Source organism: Netta rufina, assembly GCF_964035555.1.
Source record: "Netta rufina genome assembly, chromosome: 4".
Classification (NCBI taxonomy): domain Eukaryota; kingdom Metazoa; phylum Chordata; class Aves; order Anseriformes; family Anatidae; genus Netta; species Netta rufina.
Window position 1 is genome coordinate 8,415,529 of NC_140127.1, and position 17,938 is coordinate 8,433,466.

The following is a 17,938-nucleotide window of genomic DNA, read 5'->3' on the forward strand; positions in this document are numbered from 1 at the left end:
CCCATGAACTCCAAGAAAGAAAAAGTGATTTAACTCTCATTGTGAAGTTCAATAATTATGTATGTCTTTCTCTTTTGTGGCTGAATGACTGATGCTGAGTAATTCTGGTGTTGGTTATGTTGTAGCGTTTCCACAAAGTTGGGTTTGCTCTCTGTTGATTTTGATGAAGCAAGCATATAATTGGTTGTAAAATTGTTGCTAAATTCAGCCTGAATCTGTATTTTATAAACCCTGCTTCAGAAAAGAAGGTATATAAGTAGTGTCTCAGACTTTTATATAACTGTGACTTCTTAAAAATCTTCAAGATAATAATACTCATACACACATATGTTGGTGTATGTTTATCATATGCTTTTAGTTTGAGATCCACATTTTATCTAACAAACAGCTTATTAAGTGTATTCTCAGTCCACTGAAGTTATAATGAATCCACTTCTATTAAGAGCAGTGGTTCAGGGCCATCCAGTTACTTATTTATTTTGTTTTGAAAAACAAACAATATTTCTTTAAAATGCCAATTTATGTCACATCTTAAAATTTGTAAGAGTAGTCCTGATGTATACCAATGTGATTCACAAGTAAGAGTCACCCTCCCTTTCTAGAAGGACTGACGGATTCAGAACTGATTTTTTTTTTTTTCTTCATCGTATATCCAGAGCTTAATCTTAACGTTGACCAAGTATTTCGTATGGAGCAGGTAGTAGGTTTTAAGCAACTGGGAGGCGTGACTTTTAGTTCCAGGCATCAGCAGACCCTTTCCTTTGAAAAATACACCTTTTTAGTAGCGTTATGAATACTGTTGTTGGCAGATTTCAACAGCAGTGATAGCTGTTAAATAGCCATGGCCTTTCTAATGGTGTCACTGCATTCAAAAGGTTTTGAGGGAATATGGGATAATCTGATCAATGAAAAGGTCAAAGAAGAGGTGCATTGGGGGAAACTTTTTTTTTTTTGTATCACTTGAAAGGAAATTAACACATAATTTTAGAGATTGACTTGAGTGGTATGAGTGGTATGAAGTTAAATATGCTGTAATTGCTTTTTACTGATGTGATTTTGATTTATTAGACCCATTAAGGAAATTTGCTTGTTCTCTTGTTCTTTTATTCTTTTGGTATCAGAGATACAGAAGAATCAGAAGTAGGGATAGTTCAAGAAATGACTGAAAGCAATATTGGCAAATGCCTCACTTTTGAGGTGTTACTATGAATCCATAAATTACATGATTTGACAGCGAAACCATGTTTCTTCAAGTCTTTAATCTACAGCAGCTACTGTGTTGGCTGTTCTTTGCTAGAGCTAATCTGTTATTCAGGATATGATTGTCTAGAATTGCTAATGCAGCAAGATCCAGAAGCAGCACAGTGTCAAAATAAATTTGTTAGAAATCCAATTTTATTTGAGAAGTGAAGGATTAAAATAATGAGAAAAAAAAAAGTATGCTTAAGTAAAATGATGAAATTGCTAAGTGAAGGTTTTCTTGTGGCGTTTCTTACATCAAAACCTTTTTCTAGTTTCACAGAAATAACATCAACATTCGGATCTTCTAAGTTACAGTGCAATTAGTAATTTCAGACTAGTTTTGAAGGTATTATTTCCCAGAGATGAGTGGCCTGTTGCAAGTGAACAAGTGCATAGTTAGGGACTGCTGCAGTGGAAATGTTCAGATAAACCAGGCCAGGTTCAAACTTCAGAGCATCACTTTTCTGGGGTGATGTTCATTAGCAATACACTCTGTGCTAATGGCTTGTTCTGACTCATTATCAATCGTTGTCACTAAGTAATCAAACAGATGGTCCTTAAAGATCATATCCCACATTAGCTGTGTGTGTGCAGCTGCCTTGTCATCAGTACTGGAGGCTGTGGTCTGTATGGGTCTCAGTTGCTGAGGCTGAGGGGACCAGCCTCCAGCCTCTTTGATGAGGGAAGCTGAAGCCATAGGGTGACCTTTTTCTTCTTGATTTGTAATGCTCATCCTTGTTGTTTCATGCTCCTCCTCATGCATGAAAAATGAGAGGATTTCATCTGGTAGTTCATCTTATTTTTTTGGATGGGGACCTCCTCTGACTTCTCCACAAATGTTCCCTTCGTGTTTGAAATCCTATATTCAGGGCTTTACTGCTTGCACGTGTTTTCCTATTCTCTTTTTTCCAACTACACCTTGAGTCTTCATTTGACTGTGTGCAGTTACATGTTGTTTATATCTGTATATTTGATTGTATGAGAAAGTAACAGCATCACCTTAAGAGCACTCAATAGCAGTGTTACATATTACTTACATGCTGCCACTAGTTGTTTTAGTCAACTTAAATTGAGATTCAAATAACATCCTCATCAGTTTACTTCTGTCTCTTAGGTGCAGCAAGCCTCTGCATTGGCTACAGCACACTGAGGTCCTTTAGTCTTGGAATTGGAGCTCAGACGCTAGGGGGGAGAATTTTCTGCTGGATTAGGTTCCTAATTCAAACCAACAGAATTCCACAGAAACGGGATTTTGTTAAAATGATATATTTAGAGAAGGTGTATGTAGAGGTAGGCGATTGATAATCTGGAATAAAATAGATATTTTTATTTGTTTTCCCAAAGATATCGTAGTACAGTGTCAAACTTTCTGTGCTTATCTCCACTTAAATGTAGTTTACATGGGAACATCTTCTGCGAGGGAAAAGAGTCATGCGCTTTGAGGACTAAGAAGAGCTGGTAGTCAGAATGTTGACATCTGAGCTGGCCATCAGCTATTCAAAGTTCTGAATGTAGGTTTTTGGCATTAAATGATTTCCTGCTTTACTTTGTGTAATTAACTATATGTTTCAGTGGAGTTCTCTAATTTTTGTATTTCGTGAAACAAATTTTAGACTATTGACATCTTATAGGCAGGAAGTGGTAGCTTTTTTTATTCAAAAACAAAAACAAACAACAAACAAACCAGGCACTGGATCCAGTTTTATTTTCAGCCATGAAAACAACTTTTCTCAGTGTTTGTCTCTCTTTTTTTTTTTTTTTTTTTTTTTTTTTTTTTTTTAAGAATTATCTTCTTAGAATAAAGATCTTGAGGTTTTTCTCAAATGTTCATTATTTACGTTCATTATTTTTTTAAAAAAAAAAATTGAATAATTTAAAATTGCCTGTAGGAATATGAGCATAAAATTTCATTGCAGCATGATAGCTTCCTTTCTAAGGAAACGGTATATTTACAATTAGCAAGTTGTTCTTCAGGAAGGATAAATGCATTTTATGTAACAAACAAGCATGGGAAATAATGTAGTATCATTTTTCATCTAAGTGCAGAACTTACCAATTCCCTTCTAGGCTTGAACAAATATTACATGAGTGAGGGCTCTTGTAAAATGTTATGTTTTGAAATAGATTTCATTAAGGGTTTCTAGTGATAATTTATTTCTTCCTTTATGCCTATGTTTTTCCTCATACTAATAATGGATAGCTTATTTGCATATAAATAGATTTCAGTATTTGCTGAAGCAGAGACCTAATATGTTTCTCTTTTTTCCATGGACATTGCTAAATAAGATAGAATATTGCAGTGATCAGCAGTCATGAATTGTAATAATTTTCTTGGTCAAAACTCTTTAGAGTGCATCAACTGTGACACTTCTGTGAGTAGTTCAGAGTTTAGATATTAGTTATAATATCAAAAGCATGAAAAATAGTTTGTTTCTACAACGATGTTTTTCATACTATTTTGGAAATATTTACTGAGAGAAATAAAAACTGGTTGCTCCTATTAATTAATATTTTGGTGTGCTTTCTTTCCATTTCTAGTCTAGTAGTTTGTGGATGTTTTTATAACACAAATGCAACTCTGCAAATGAATATGATTTAATTGTCTTCTGTTCCTCTGGATTATAATGATCTTGTGGTTTATAACTGCTTTTCTTTAAATCAGAGGTGAGCATTTAATAGAAGAGTTTCATGCCATCATTCTGACATACTGTAAAATAAATAAATTTGATTTATACTCCATTAAGGATATGTAAAACCAGAGGTTTCTCTTAAAACTGATTTATATTAACTATGAACAATGTTTAAGTAGGATTTGTTAGTTATTTGATCAGTTTATGATCTCCAAAAAAAAAAAACCCTCACAGAATGTGCAAGGCTGCATTCCAGATTCAGATGTGTCTTCCAGAAAGAAGAGTGAAATAAGCTGTTTTGTACCACTTTATTACCCCAAATCCATTTGTAAAAGAAATGTCTAGGCTTATGGTTCACATGCCACTAGTTATTCACTAGCTTATTCAAATATGCTGCCTTTAAACTAAGTTCTAGCTGCATAGTCCTTTAAAGGACTCAGGGAGAAAGATAAACTTGGTGTGTCAACACATAAATATAGTGTTCCTTCAACACTGTCTGAGCATGCAAACGCCTTAATTACATGTATATATCTACCTGATATAAGGAAAAATGAGCGTGAATGTGCTTCTGTATGTGTGCATGTATGTACATGACTTAATGGTAAATGTGTGTTTAGTGGAATTTTAACAAGTCTGTAAGTTATTTTTACCAGCAGAGGTCACTCAGTGTAAAGTGAACAATAGCTTCATCCTTTAAGGAAGACACAAACTTCATTATGAGCTGTAAGACACATGCTGAAAATCATTTGTCTTCAGAAGCACACAGACGTTTTAAACTTGCTTTTTTTTTTTTTTTTTTTCCATATCTTTGCTGATGCATAAGTTGCAACGTTCATGGACAATAAAATATCAAACATTAAAAAACAAAATAAAACTCGTGACTTCACACTTTTGCGTTGTAGCTTCACACTGCTATACAAAGTAGTTGATAAAATGTTGGACTGTAAGGCAACTTATTTTTTTACTGCAGTTTATAAACCAACACAATAAATTTGTAATGTTTGTTTTATATATTACTTTACCACGAAGAGGTAGGTTTCTCAGGGTTCACCTACTTTCCTGAACAAAGTGCTATGCATCAGTCTCAGTTAGTACTATTTTTTTAAAAGGCCTGTAAAAACTAATAGTTACCTGGAATTTATGATATTATGTACTACTTTCTCCTCTGTATGATGACTTTAAGTGGTGTTTTCTTAAACAGGCTTTCTTAGTATACATGTTTAATTATATCTAACACTTCTAGTTACAAAATGTATTTTTAAAACATTTTGTTCCTACTATCAATGCTGATTTAAAGCAACTTTTGGTTTGAAAAAGGATATATTCCCATGTAATTTCAATACAGTGAGTTGTGCAGGTGTAACTGAGAATGTAATGTGGCTTGTGGAATCTTTTTTATATGATAATGATGCCAAAAGAGAAAATGTCCATCGTCCTGTCAGAGCTCAGAGACTGATAAATATCTTTGAACTGAACAGAAATAGTTGAAAGGTGATAAAAGTACAAGCTGCTGTTGTAGTTACTCACTTTTCTAGAAATAATTTCCTTGAAAACCACCATCAAAATCAAAATAAGAATGAAGAATCAAAGTTGTCAGAAAAGAAACTTCTTAAATATGACATGTCTGTACTAGTAAATGAATGGAAAAGATGGTTCCAGTTGTCAGTTCACCCACAGAAGCTATCGTATATCAGAAGCTATCATATATCAGATATCTGAAGAAAATATGTAGAGTTTTTAATGCAACTTTGTGACTAGTTAGAGGACTGTATAAGTCATTTTGGAAGGGTTTGTCAAACTACTTGACACCAAAGTATTATTCTACACTACCTAGGCCAAATGAGAAAATAAATTATTTCAGAATTATAATATTTATTTGAATCCTTATGCCTGGAGTCTAGGGTCTCTGTGCTTGCTTTGGGACATTCATAGAATCATAGAATGGTTTGGGTTGGAAGGGACCTTAAAGATGTGAGAATCTGTAATTTTCTTCAGACAGCTTCTGTGAAGCTATTTTATTTGTGATTGCAGTGATGGGCATCCTGCCAATTAGGAGCGCATTATGGTAAACATATCATAACCTTTTATTCCCTACTACCTGACAACTTATCACCTCCCCTGTTTCCTCACTGGCTGAGTACTACAGGTTCACAAGCTACTCAATGCTCCTCTATACCATATATGTACTTTTTTTTTTTTTTTTGATGAACACCTTAATTTCTCCTTTTCCTTTTTTTCTCCTTTCTTATGTTTTGAGAACTTGTCAGAACAGTAAAACAAAGATCACACTGATCATCCTGTTCCTCTCCCCCCCCCCAGCTTCTACCTTATTTTGGAATAGTGAGACCTTCTACTGTCTTTTACTGTCCACTTATCTACTTAGCATTTCTCTTTGTCATAACTACACAAACTACACAACTACCTTTTGAATACAGAAGGTTAGTTTTCTACTGCAAAAACACAATTTATTTTCTCATGAGATCATGCAGTTCCAACCCCCCTGCCATGGGCACAGCCCCACCCATTTCATACTCAAAGCCCCATCCAAGCTGACCTTGAACTCTTCCAGGGATGGGGCAGCCATAGCATCTCTGGGCAACGTCTTCTGCTGCCTCACCACCCTCAGAGTAAAAAATTTCTTCCTTATATCTCATCTAAACCTACCCTCTTCTTGTTTAAAGCCATTCCTCTTTTTTCTAACAGTACACTGAACACAGAGTCCCTCCCCAGCTTTCCTGTAGGCCCTAATTCTCCACCCTGGCTGTATTTGTACTTGGGATTGCCCTGGCTCAGATGCAGGACTTGCACTTGGCCGTGTTGAAACTTCTGAGGTTCTCACGGTCCCACCCCACCTTCAAGCCTAGCCAGGTCCCTCTGGATGGCATCCTATCCCTCCAGAGTGACAACTGTGCCATGCAGCTTGGTGTCATTGTCAAACTTGCTGAGGGAGAACTCAATGTCACTGTTTGTGTCACTGGCAAAGATATTGACCAACACTGACCTCAATATTGCCTGCTGAGGAATGCCACTCATTATTGATCCCCACCTGGATGTTGAGCCATTGATCACAACTTTTTGAGAGTGACCATCCAGCAGATTCCTTACCTGCAGAGTGGTCCATCCATCAAGTTCATGTCTATCCAATTCACAGAAGTCTGCAGAATTTAACATCGTACACAACTGAGATGAAATAAATAAATAAGGTGGAGTTAAGGAGTAAACCTAATAAGCTTTTATCTGTATGTATGTCTTGTGGTTTTCTACAGCTTGCATCTTTACCCAGTGCAAAGCAACTTAAGAAAGCCAAAAGAGTCATCTGACCTTACATGTACCTCCTCTTTAATTTAAGCTTTTAGATTAAGTCATAAAATAGCTGAGAAAAATTTTATTACTGGCAAGGCAAGATTACTTACTTTCCCTTTTATTTGTCCTATTACATTTTTTTTGCTTGCAATTCTTGGTCACAGTTCAAAATTGCTGAAGTTGCAAGCAATTGTTAAGAACAAAATTTTAAGAATCACATAAGTAGATACTTGTACTCCTCTGTATCTGATGAATATATCTGATATTCCGAGAAGCAAGTGGTGTAGCTCTCAAATGATTCAGTGTGAAATTTTAGGTATCAGCCCTTTTTGAAACCAGGCAAATACAAATGTATGCATGTATCTTATATAATACTTGACAGTTCAGGCACCCTAGAGAAAGGGAAAGGATAATATTCTAAGAAAACTATGGTCTAGAGACATATTAATACAGATATGATACTGCAATTACTGGTAAACTTGCATCTTTTGCCTTTTTCAGTAGATAATGCTAAGACCTCTTACATTCGTACTATAGAAACTGTGCATTGAATAGTATGATATTTTCTTCATCTTTGCTCTGTGTTGATGCAACCTAACCCAAATACTGTGTGCATTTTGAGTACCACAGCATAAAACTACTCGAGAGCATCCAAGAGCAATTTGTTGTTGATGAGCTAATATTTATGAATCAGAAACATGCAAATATTTTACATTAAAAGCAAGAAAATCCTAATGTCCTTAATCAGATTAGCCCCATAAAATTCTTTTAATTCAGATATATGTGCTGATTAATTGTATCCAACTACAGGTTTTGAATTCCATAAACTGAAAAGTAGTGTTACATAATGCATTTACATGCTCCAGGCAATAACATTAAAACAGAAAAGTGTTTTATTTTCTTTAAAATGTTTCCCAGAGGAGATTCAAGATCCTCTTGAGTTCTTAAGCCTCTGCTTTTGATTCCCCTATCCTTTCTCTGTCTGGACTTAGATCCATTATAATGGCACCCCAATGTGTGTTTCAGTGGTTAAGAAATCAATGAGTTTCACTGGTTTACGAAGACGGTACTGTAGTCTGGTGGATATTGCCTTTCAACTTCTGGAATCGTTCTTCCACTGCTTGCAAAATTGTGCCATGTGGGAAGCTGATCTTGCTGCTATGTTTACAGAAAACAGGGTATGAAATCTCCTGGCTAGTGCTGTTTAGAAGCCTAGACCACGAAAACGTATTTTTATATCTACATTTCCCCACTATTTGTATCTGTGTACATTTGGAGCTTAATGTGCCTCTCCTATGTATTAATAGTTACAACATAATTGGAGTAACTGCAGCCCATAAATATATCCACTTTCACAACCTGAAGAGAGAATAATAAAAGATGAGCTTAGCAGCCTGGTTAGAGGATTCACAGGTCCAGGCTTCAGAAAAACACTGTTTTTTCATCAGCTTGTGCTTATTATGCCTCAGATCTTCTTAACCTTAGGGTATTATGTTGTAATCTACAAAATGATCCATTAGATAAACTTATTAAACTTTAACCTTGAATTAAGAAAGCTTGCTGGTATATTCACAAATTACAGAATTCTCATTTGTAAAACATAACAGCTCATTTACTGCCTTCAGCTTCATCAATAGTAGAAAATCTTATAAAAATTTAATCTTAAAGTGTGAAAAATGCAAATAATAGTTGTAAAACCTTTGTAGAAATGGAAAGAGGAAATATAAACATCCATTTTCTCAGGAAAGGGGAGAGAAATACTTCCCCTACTGTTGTCTTTTGCTCAGGCATTTCATAATGTCACGCATTAGGACAGGGGTAGGGTCCCTCTTGTTTGTTGCTTTGGCCCTGTGTCCAATGCTCATTTTAGGAGGGACTTAGGCTGCTTTGCATATTGCTGCTCCACTGATAAGAAAGAGGGAAGGATGAGCTGGAATAGAAGGCAATAGAAGGTTATTTTATACTCATTAAAGATTAAAAAAAAAAAAAAAATTATCACACCTAATGCAGCAGGGAACTTTCTTACCGAATTACACATTGTAAAAGATATAGACCATATGTGCAGATGTAGGAACTAAGGCAACTAGTGAGGAGAGAGGCTGCTTGAGTGGAGACATTGCCACATAGTATCTATCTATATCTCTCTCTATATATATAGGTGTAGATACATGTATATAATCTAGATATATATCTACATCCAATATCTATATTTTTGGATGGAGAAGTAGCTTTAAATGAAACAAAGCCTTCACCATCTTTGCTGTATTGGATTTTTCTTCTTGTAACTACTGTGAACTCTGACTCTTTTGCTTGCTTGACTTAATCACATACAGCTGAGACAAATTAAAAACTCTTGTAGATGTAAAAGCTGCTCTGTTACAATGACAATTTTCTCGAATGAGGAGAACATGGGAAACAGCTAACAGTCTTTTCTCTAATAGGGTGGTAGTTAAAATAAAATAATCTTTAAATTCCTGAAGTGGATGTTTTTTTCTGAAGCTGAGCAGTGTTTGTTCAGCTATGTAGGCTCTCATTTGAAAGGTGGGGAAAAAAAAACTACTGTCAGTGGTTTGGTGAGGAGGATGACCTGGGAACATGAATCATAATAATTCTATTTATAGGTCCAAATTGAACTAGGAACCGGCTATGTTATTTTCTGAACTGTTGTTCAAGGGATTCATTTCATTATTGTCCATTGGTGTTTTGTTTTGAACAAATCATCTATGTAGATGAAGAGATTAATATAGCCCAACTGCATCCTAACAAAAGAATTTGGGTTTAAGTATTTAAAATTATTTGTCTGCCTTGCCTTTTTTTTTTTTTTTTTTTTTTTAATATGTCAAAAATGTGAAAAACGTGGAGAAGTGTCTCTCTCTCTCTCTCTCTCTTTTTTTTTTTTTTTTTTCCCTTCTAACACTGATTTTTAATAGCTCTGGGACAATTAATGTGATTTTCTTATTATAAACAAAGGTCTGATCACACAAATCCAGCAAAGTCTGATACAAAATCTTGTGTACGTGCTCCTATGCAATATTTGTCTTTGTATATTTCATGTTTTATTGAAGTGTAGATTAGTTAGTAATAAGTCATTGTTATTTTGTGTTCTGTTTTTATCCAATACCTCTCTGACAGAATTATTAGAAGAATAATAAACCTCCTGCTTCTTAGATGGAATATATTATTTCTATTATACATACATTTTCCCATTTCTTCTTGCTACATCAGAGTTCAGGGAAAAGAAGATCAGAATGTATCAGAAACTTTACTTTACAAAACTCCTATAAGAAATTACATTTTCCATTCCATTTCCACTCTTTCTATGTGTCCTCTAGTAAACTTTTTTATGTCTAAGCATTCGTTCATGGTACTTTTTTCTAGGTTTTATAAAATATTGCAAAAGCAACAGTAAAGTACAGGAACAAGTGAATAATGTGTGGATGATGATTTCTTTCCTCATTGCAAAGACAAATCCATGCTTCTAATCTAGGTTGGATTTAAAATCTTTTATTTGCAAAGAGCAATTCTCCAGATCTCTTCTAATGTGGTAGCATGCTCAGGCGGAGAAGTCAGAAGCAGATTTTCATTTTAAATTACCCATTCCTCATGTTCTCTGCTGTTTTTGCCCTGTAGCATTGGTTGACATTTCATGGAGAGTGAGCTACCACATGGCTGGAAAATATAGAATTATAAGAATCATCTGCGTTTGATTTTTCCCATTATATACCAATTGGGATGCAGACATACTTTTCATAGGTATTTGATTTATAATGAGAAGTTTTTATTCTTCATTGACCTGTGATTAAAGTGTGGCATTTTAGTAAATAAATAGAAGATACTTTCTACATAATTCAGCTCAGAAGTTATGCCTGAGAGGCTATGCAGGTCTCTGACCTGTATCTTGTGAATGGCAGCATACATAATAGAGAATGTATTCTTAAACAAAAACTGCAGAGTACAGAAACATTTTACTGCTTAATGTTTTAAAGCAACTATAATGTAGAAAGAGAAAGATAACGTCAAGCAGCTTGTCAAATGATGTCTTTTTTATCACCCAATACAGACAGAATTATCTAAAATATAATAAAGTTAAATCCAGAAAATAATTCTCTATATACACGAATATACATGCTTTGAGAAAGTTTTTTTTGTTTGTTTGTTTTGTTTTTAACAGTAAGCTCATGACAAATACTAAGAGCAGAAAGCCTGTTAGGTATCAAACTACAGCTAAATTATTTTTGCAAGTGATTCACTAGAAAATGAGTATTCATGTTCTGTGAACTTAAGTAGATCTTGATCACAAGATAATGTGTATTTGTCTTTCCATTCAGATTAACCTTGGTCTAGACACAGTTCCTAGATAAATATGATTCTGATCCTGTTCTGATAGACTTAGTTGTTTGATTAAGCCCTGCATCCAGCCGTTTCTTGGCCACTGTCTAGGAAAAATACCCTATTTTCTATTTTTTTAAATGTTATTATCTTTTAATCACAACATTGCCTGGGAGCAGTGATCAAGGCTCTGTTGTGCAGTTGCTGTACAAATACACAAGATCACTGAGAACACACATGTGATACATCTGGGCTTGGGTAAAGATAAGAGTATAAAAGGGAAAATACATTCACACTGAAAGTCCAGAGAGATACTGCAAAGTGAAAATTAGAAAAGGATGATTTCCCATCTAGTGTTCCTTATGTAGCGATCTTCCAGTTTTATGGTTAAAATTAAATTGATCGTGAAGCTCCTGTCTTCCATTAACTACTGTGTCACTGTAAGAAAATCTAGTCATGCCACAGTAAAGGCAGAAACAGTTGTAAAGAAATTTAGCATGAACTGTCTGGTGTTTATGCTATGCAACATACAATTTGAGTAGGAAAGGGAGCATATGACTCAGCTTCTATCCAGATGTACTCGTAAACAGATTGAATATTTCTCAGAAGCTGGAAGGCAACAGAGTGCATGCACTAACCCAAGGATGAGAATAGACCAGAATAGTTCAGTTGGAAGGCACCTACAAGGATCAAGTCCAACTGCCCGAGCACTTCAGGGCTAACTAAAAGTTAAAGCATATTAATGAGGGCATTGTCCAAGTGCCTCTTGATCACCGATATGCATGGTGGCAACAGCCACCTCTCTAGGAAGTCTGTTCCAGTGTTTGACCACCCTCTCAGTAAATAAATTTTTCCTAATGTCCAGCCTGAACCTCCACTGTGGTTCAGCTTTGTATTCCTGCATGTCCTGTAACTGGTTATCAGGGAGAAGAGACCAGCACCTGCCTCACTGTTTCCTCTTCTCAGGAAGTTGCAGAGAGCAATGAGCCTACCTCTCAGCCTCCTTTTCTCCAGACTGGATAACCCAAGTGTCCTCAGCCTTCCCTGAGGAAGAAAAACTTTCTGTGAAGATGGGTTCTGTTTAGCTTCCAGATAAGAAGCAGCTAAAGTGGTGGTGATATGCATTTTTCTTTATTATATTTTTTTTTTAAGGAAAGATAAATCTGTATGCAGAATCAGAAGTTTTCCCTAATGACATGATAGTAATAGAAAAATTTTCTGAGGTATTCAAAGCATTTTGGACAAAATAGCAATAAAATCACAAATACAAAGAAAGGAAATGTTCCTACTCAGCAGTGGTGCTTTCCAAAGTCACTGTAGGCACATACTGATGCTGTGCTTATTTTCATATATTCATTTTATCATACTTTCTGAGGCCTTGTGTAACCTAATAAACCAGTATGATTAAGCAGGGAGAAATGTAATGAGGGTAAAATGGCAGAAATTCTCCTAGTCTTGTGTCAAGTCTTGTGACTTGAAGGCTTCACTGATCTAAGAAAGATTAGGTGCTGTTAAAACAGTCTGTCTTGGTCAGATGTGCAATGCTGGATTATTCTATAAGGATGGACCTGCATTTGTATTGATTTCCTTTTTGTAAGTGAAGAGAAACCAGGAAGGAAAAGAAAAAGTATTAGTTTCCAGTGTGATTCTCCAAACTCATCATACCTAATGCCCTGTCTAGATATTGCCTGTTTGCTTCTGTTTTATTATAGTCAAATTTGGTCCCGTCTATGGTAGGTAATGTGTTGCTAGAAATACAAAAGCCCCTGTAGAATGGAGACTGGGTGAGCACTTCCCACCTCATAATTCTTCTAAAACAGAGCTAAGCCATTTTGCCAAGATGGGGGAAATATGTCGGTACTACGTCACAGTAGCCTCTTCTAGAAGACTTGAATGCATGATCTTTTGGTACTACTGCAAACATTTTTAAAAGGTCAAATATCCTACTAACTCATTTTCCCCCCAAAATATAGTAAGAAGTGTGTCTACATACAGAATCAGATGAAGAAATGATTCAGTCCTTTTTTGAAAAAGGTTACTTATTAAATAATTTCATTGTTCCTCCTCTCTAATTTTGTAGGTCCTGGAGCATACAATCACATGATGAAGTCAGATTCCCACATATCTGCATTTGATTCCAAAGTGGAGTGTTTTAACGAACCAAAAGAGACCATACGTGGCCCTGGAGCATACGAGGTATGTCGGTACTGTCATTACTAGGAATGTGTTAGTTCTGACTGTATCTGAACACAACTAGACTGATAGTTCTGTCCTCTGAATTTTCCTGATACAAATGTAAGCCAACACTATGGGCTCAGTCAATATGTAGACGCAATAGCATCATACCAAGGAGTTTGTTATAAGTAATGGTTTATATAATGATGCATCCTGAAAAAAGCACGTAGGATGTTATGATCCCTAGAAACCTAGGTATTCACTGAACTGTGAACTTAAAAAAAAAAAAACAAAAAAAAACACACACACACAAAAAAAAAACCCACACAACTCTGTAGCTGCAGACATTTGAAACATTTCAGAATATAAGGTTGTTTGCAGTTCTATGAAATGCTTTTAAAACATACAACTTCAGAAATATTTTATAGGTATGAAAAATACAAAATTTATTTCAGCTAGAGATAATGGATTTTATGATTTTTTATTTTATTTTGCAAACCTATTTATAAGATAAAATCATTTAACTTGCCTGTGCTCTATTGGATACTTTTAAATTAAAGTGTAATTAAAAATAATGAGCAGATAGGCATTTGCTTCATTTTAAATGCTGCTTCTTTTTAACCAGGCAGTATGGGAGTGAGACTTTCAGTCCCTTTGTTAGCAGATCTGTGTTAAATTTGTTTATGTTCCAGATGGCAATTTTGTTCATTTTCTTGAATGTGGAAAAATTCTAGTCTTCAGTAGGGGCAGCACTAATCTGATCTTAGTTTTGTCATCTGATTTTGCTGAAGTGGTAGAATTTGGAGATGTTTGACAACCATGGAAACCAGTGTGTTAAGCCGCGTGTATTCCAGCAAGACTATGATATAAAATACTTTTATTTTTCTTATAAATATTATTGCTATGTATAATATATTTATAGACACAGTCAGAACTGCTGGGTCCCCATTGTGAGAAGATTAGAAATACACTTCTTTCTAGCCTTGCTGACTAATGTAGAAGCTTTCACATGTGAAAATTAGACTTATATTAGGCAAATGTTCCAAGTAAATTGGTGTAGCGTTTGCAGTTAATTTGAGAGTAAAAGAGGAAGCCTACTTCTTTGGAAAATTTTACTGAGTGATTTGTAAACCTAAAAACAAATGTTTAAGAACTGTTTTGGCCTTTCCGTTTATTAAGTGTCTTCTTTTCATGTGAGATAATATAAATGACAGAAATTTTTGGATGAGTTAATCTCAGCTGAGTTGAAATTATACCTTAATCTTAAATTGCATATAGTTTTACATCCTGTGTTCACCAGAGTATAGTAAGATTGATTCTGGCTAATACAAGATTGCAGATAATGCAAAAGTCATTTATACCTTGTGTCACAGAAAGCAACATGGTTCATAAAACTCAGTATCATAATTACTATTGCTAGATCTAAATAGTGCAACATCAAACTTCTTGGAGTCCTATTTCCTTTTCAAGTATAATGGCAATGGTCACTTATTATACTAAAACTTGTACAGTTTATAAATTACATTTGTGGGTAGGTTTATTTTTTTAAGAATAATTTGCATATAAAATTATATTTATAGAATCTGAGAAACTTCACTGATGCACAAGAAAAATGTATGAACAAAAATCTCTCAGGTCATACGGTGTGTATACATTTCTCAAAAAGTCCATAGGGAGCAAGAAAGAGTAAGATAACCCTTTGGGAGAAATAGTTAAACTTCAGTAAGTGAAGATTAATCTAGCATTCTTTTAATTCAAGTACCAAATATGAAAATTAAATGTTTATGGTAGTTTACCTATCTTAGTGTAAGTGTCATCCAGAAGGTGTCTGAGCACTTTGCCCTTATAGGAGAAAGGAACAGTAAGTTACCTGTTAACGTTGCTCGCACAGTCCTTGCAATTCAGGCATAACTTCACCTTTGCTGGGTTAAACCAGCAGATGATCTGAAATTCCAGTAGGCATGCTTGGCTCTCAGAGTGGGTCCAATATGTACTTTGATATATGTCACCAATCCCCCTTGAGCTTGAAAGTCATGCTTACCTTTGTACTCTTCTTTCCTGGCTTGTATGTTGCATTGTCCTGTGCATCTGTATTCTTATGATCTTGCTCGGGTATTTATTGTACAGGTGGCAGGAACAGCTGTTTAAGACTGACAGTCACAACTATCAGACTAAGAGCTCTCTAAGTGAGGGCATTTGAGAAGGGAAACTGGCATAACTGACTAAGAGAGACTGAGTGTTTCAGATTACTGAAAGGAAAAAAAAACAAAACCACCACATTTGTTTACATGTTGCCTTAATAAGCTTCTAAGGGATGAATTGCAGGCTGAATGACTATTTGTTTCAATGCAGAATGGGGTGATCCATTCAACATCTTTCATCATGCTGGATTCCTGGCAGAACAAGCTTTATGTCTGTTCCAGGGCTTTCTTAGTTCACAATGAATAAATGTTATTTTTCAGCTGCTTCAGAGGCTTTCTGCTAACAGAAAAACACTCTTTACTTATTTTAAAGAATAGTAGATGTAAATAGAGAATTTAATGAGAAGCTTTTTAACTCAAATCAATACTGTAGCACTGTTGACTTCAGCAAAGCTATCTTGTTTTAGGCTAACTGGATACTTGATGTTATATTTCAGTTTTAAACTTCTCTGAGGTTATCTACACATTTGTTCTGTTATTATTTTTACATCTAAGTGATCATCCCCTTGCCATGTCAAAAAAATTAATGACATATACAGAATACACACAGATTCTTTGGGAAGTCTTTCATCCTAATTTGTAAACATTTTTATGTTTTATTAAAAAAAGCCTTCAAAACTCCTCATGGTAATTTAAACAAAATAATTTGTTTCCTCCATCTAAATTATCCAGTAATTAGCCTTAGTACCTTCATCTAGGTTACAAGTCTGCTGGAGTTCATCAAGATCTTCTGATTGATTTGTCTGCATTGATTGGTTAGGATCACTGACTTCAAGGATATGTAATGACGTGTAATGCTGTAAACCAGAAGGATTCAACATGTATGCTCTGTTCATCATTCGTTTTCAATAGTATAGACAGTTAAAAATAGCAATAACTGTAGTAATTGTAATGCAGAATTATACATATTGTAGAGTACAATATGACAGCAGAACGAAATTGTTTGTGGAGTTGCTAGCCATTACTTAGTTTTAAGTGTACAGAGCCTCTTGTTCAAAACTCTGCTAGAATTTAACGTACTCTAAAAGATTCATTAGTCCTATAATTCTTTGAGATAACTCTGTTGGGAGAAAAAGCATTAGAAAGAGAAAAACCTCATGCAAGGCACTTCTTAGTTCTGTGGCTGAAGAAGGCAAATGGAGTCTGTTGTGTGTAGAGCTCAGTGTAAATCTGTATCTTTCATTGCATGAGAGTATCATGGATGAGACATTGCTCATGATTCAGGTGTAAGAGGACATCAAGAATGAAACAGAATTTAAATTCCTATGCAAATTTATTAAATAATTTCCTATTATTTCCTCTCGTAATCTTCAAGCCTTACATGTAAGAATTTGAAGCAGAAGAACATGTTATGTACTATGCATAAAAAAGGATTTTGTTTTTTACCAGTAACTTTAACAGTGACTTTTTCACAAGTAGAGGGTACTCTTTGACAAAGTAAGCAAATAAAGTAATGTTCCTATCTTTGAGAGAGATAAAAAAAAAAAGAATGGGGGAGGTACATGTTCAGTTGCTCTTTGGAAATTTGGGTAGCATTTTTTGTTGATCTGAGGGAAGCATACATGTAGCTTAATTATGTGCTGCACATACCATTAATATTCTTTGTGCAAATCTGAGAAGTCTTAAACTTTTACAGTGGCATCCATAATGTTTACAGAGCTAACCAGCAGCAGTAATACAGTCACTCTGCATGTGTTCGTATTTTCAGAACAAAGAGTGCCCTCCTTTTATTTAAATGAAAGAAATCAATGTGAGTTTTCCCCACTTTAAGGGGAGAATCACATTGAGTAAGTTTTGAAAGACCTATGCAGGGTTTGGGAAGTGTTATTTTATGTTCTGTTTTAATGGAAGTTCCACAGTAATTCCCTTTAATCTGATAGTGTACACAAGACTTTTATCCTGTTCTAAGAAATCCAACTATTTGTATCTTGTCCTTAATTAATGTTTGCATTTAAGTGCCACTTCTGAAAAAAAAAAAAAAAAAAAGTGTATTTACTTAAGTGCCCGTGTTTAGATTTATCAAATTGTATTTATGCACAATTTAAACAAGGCAAATGT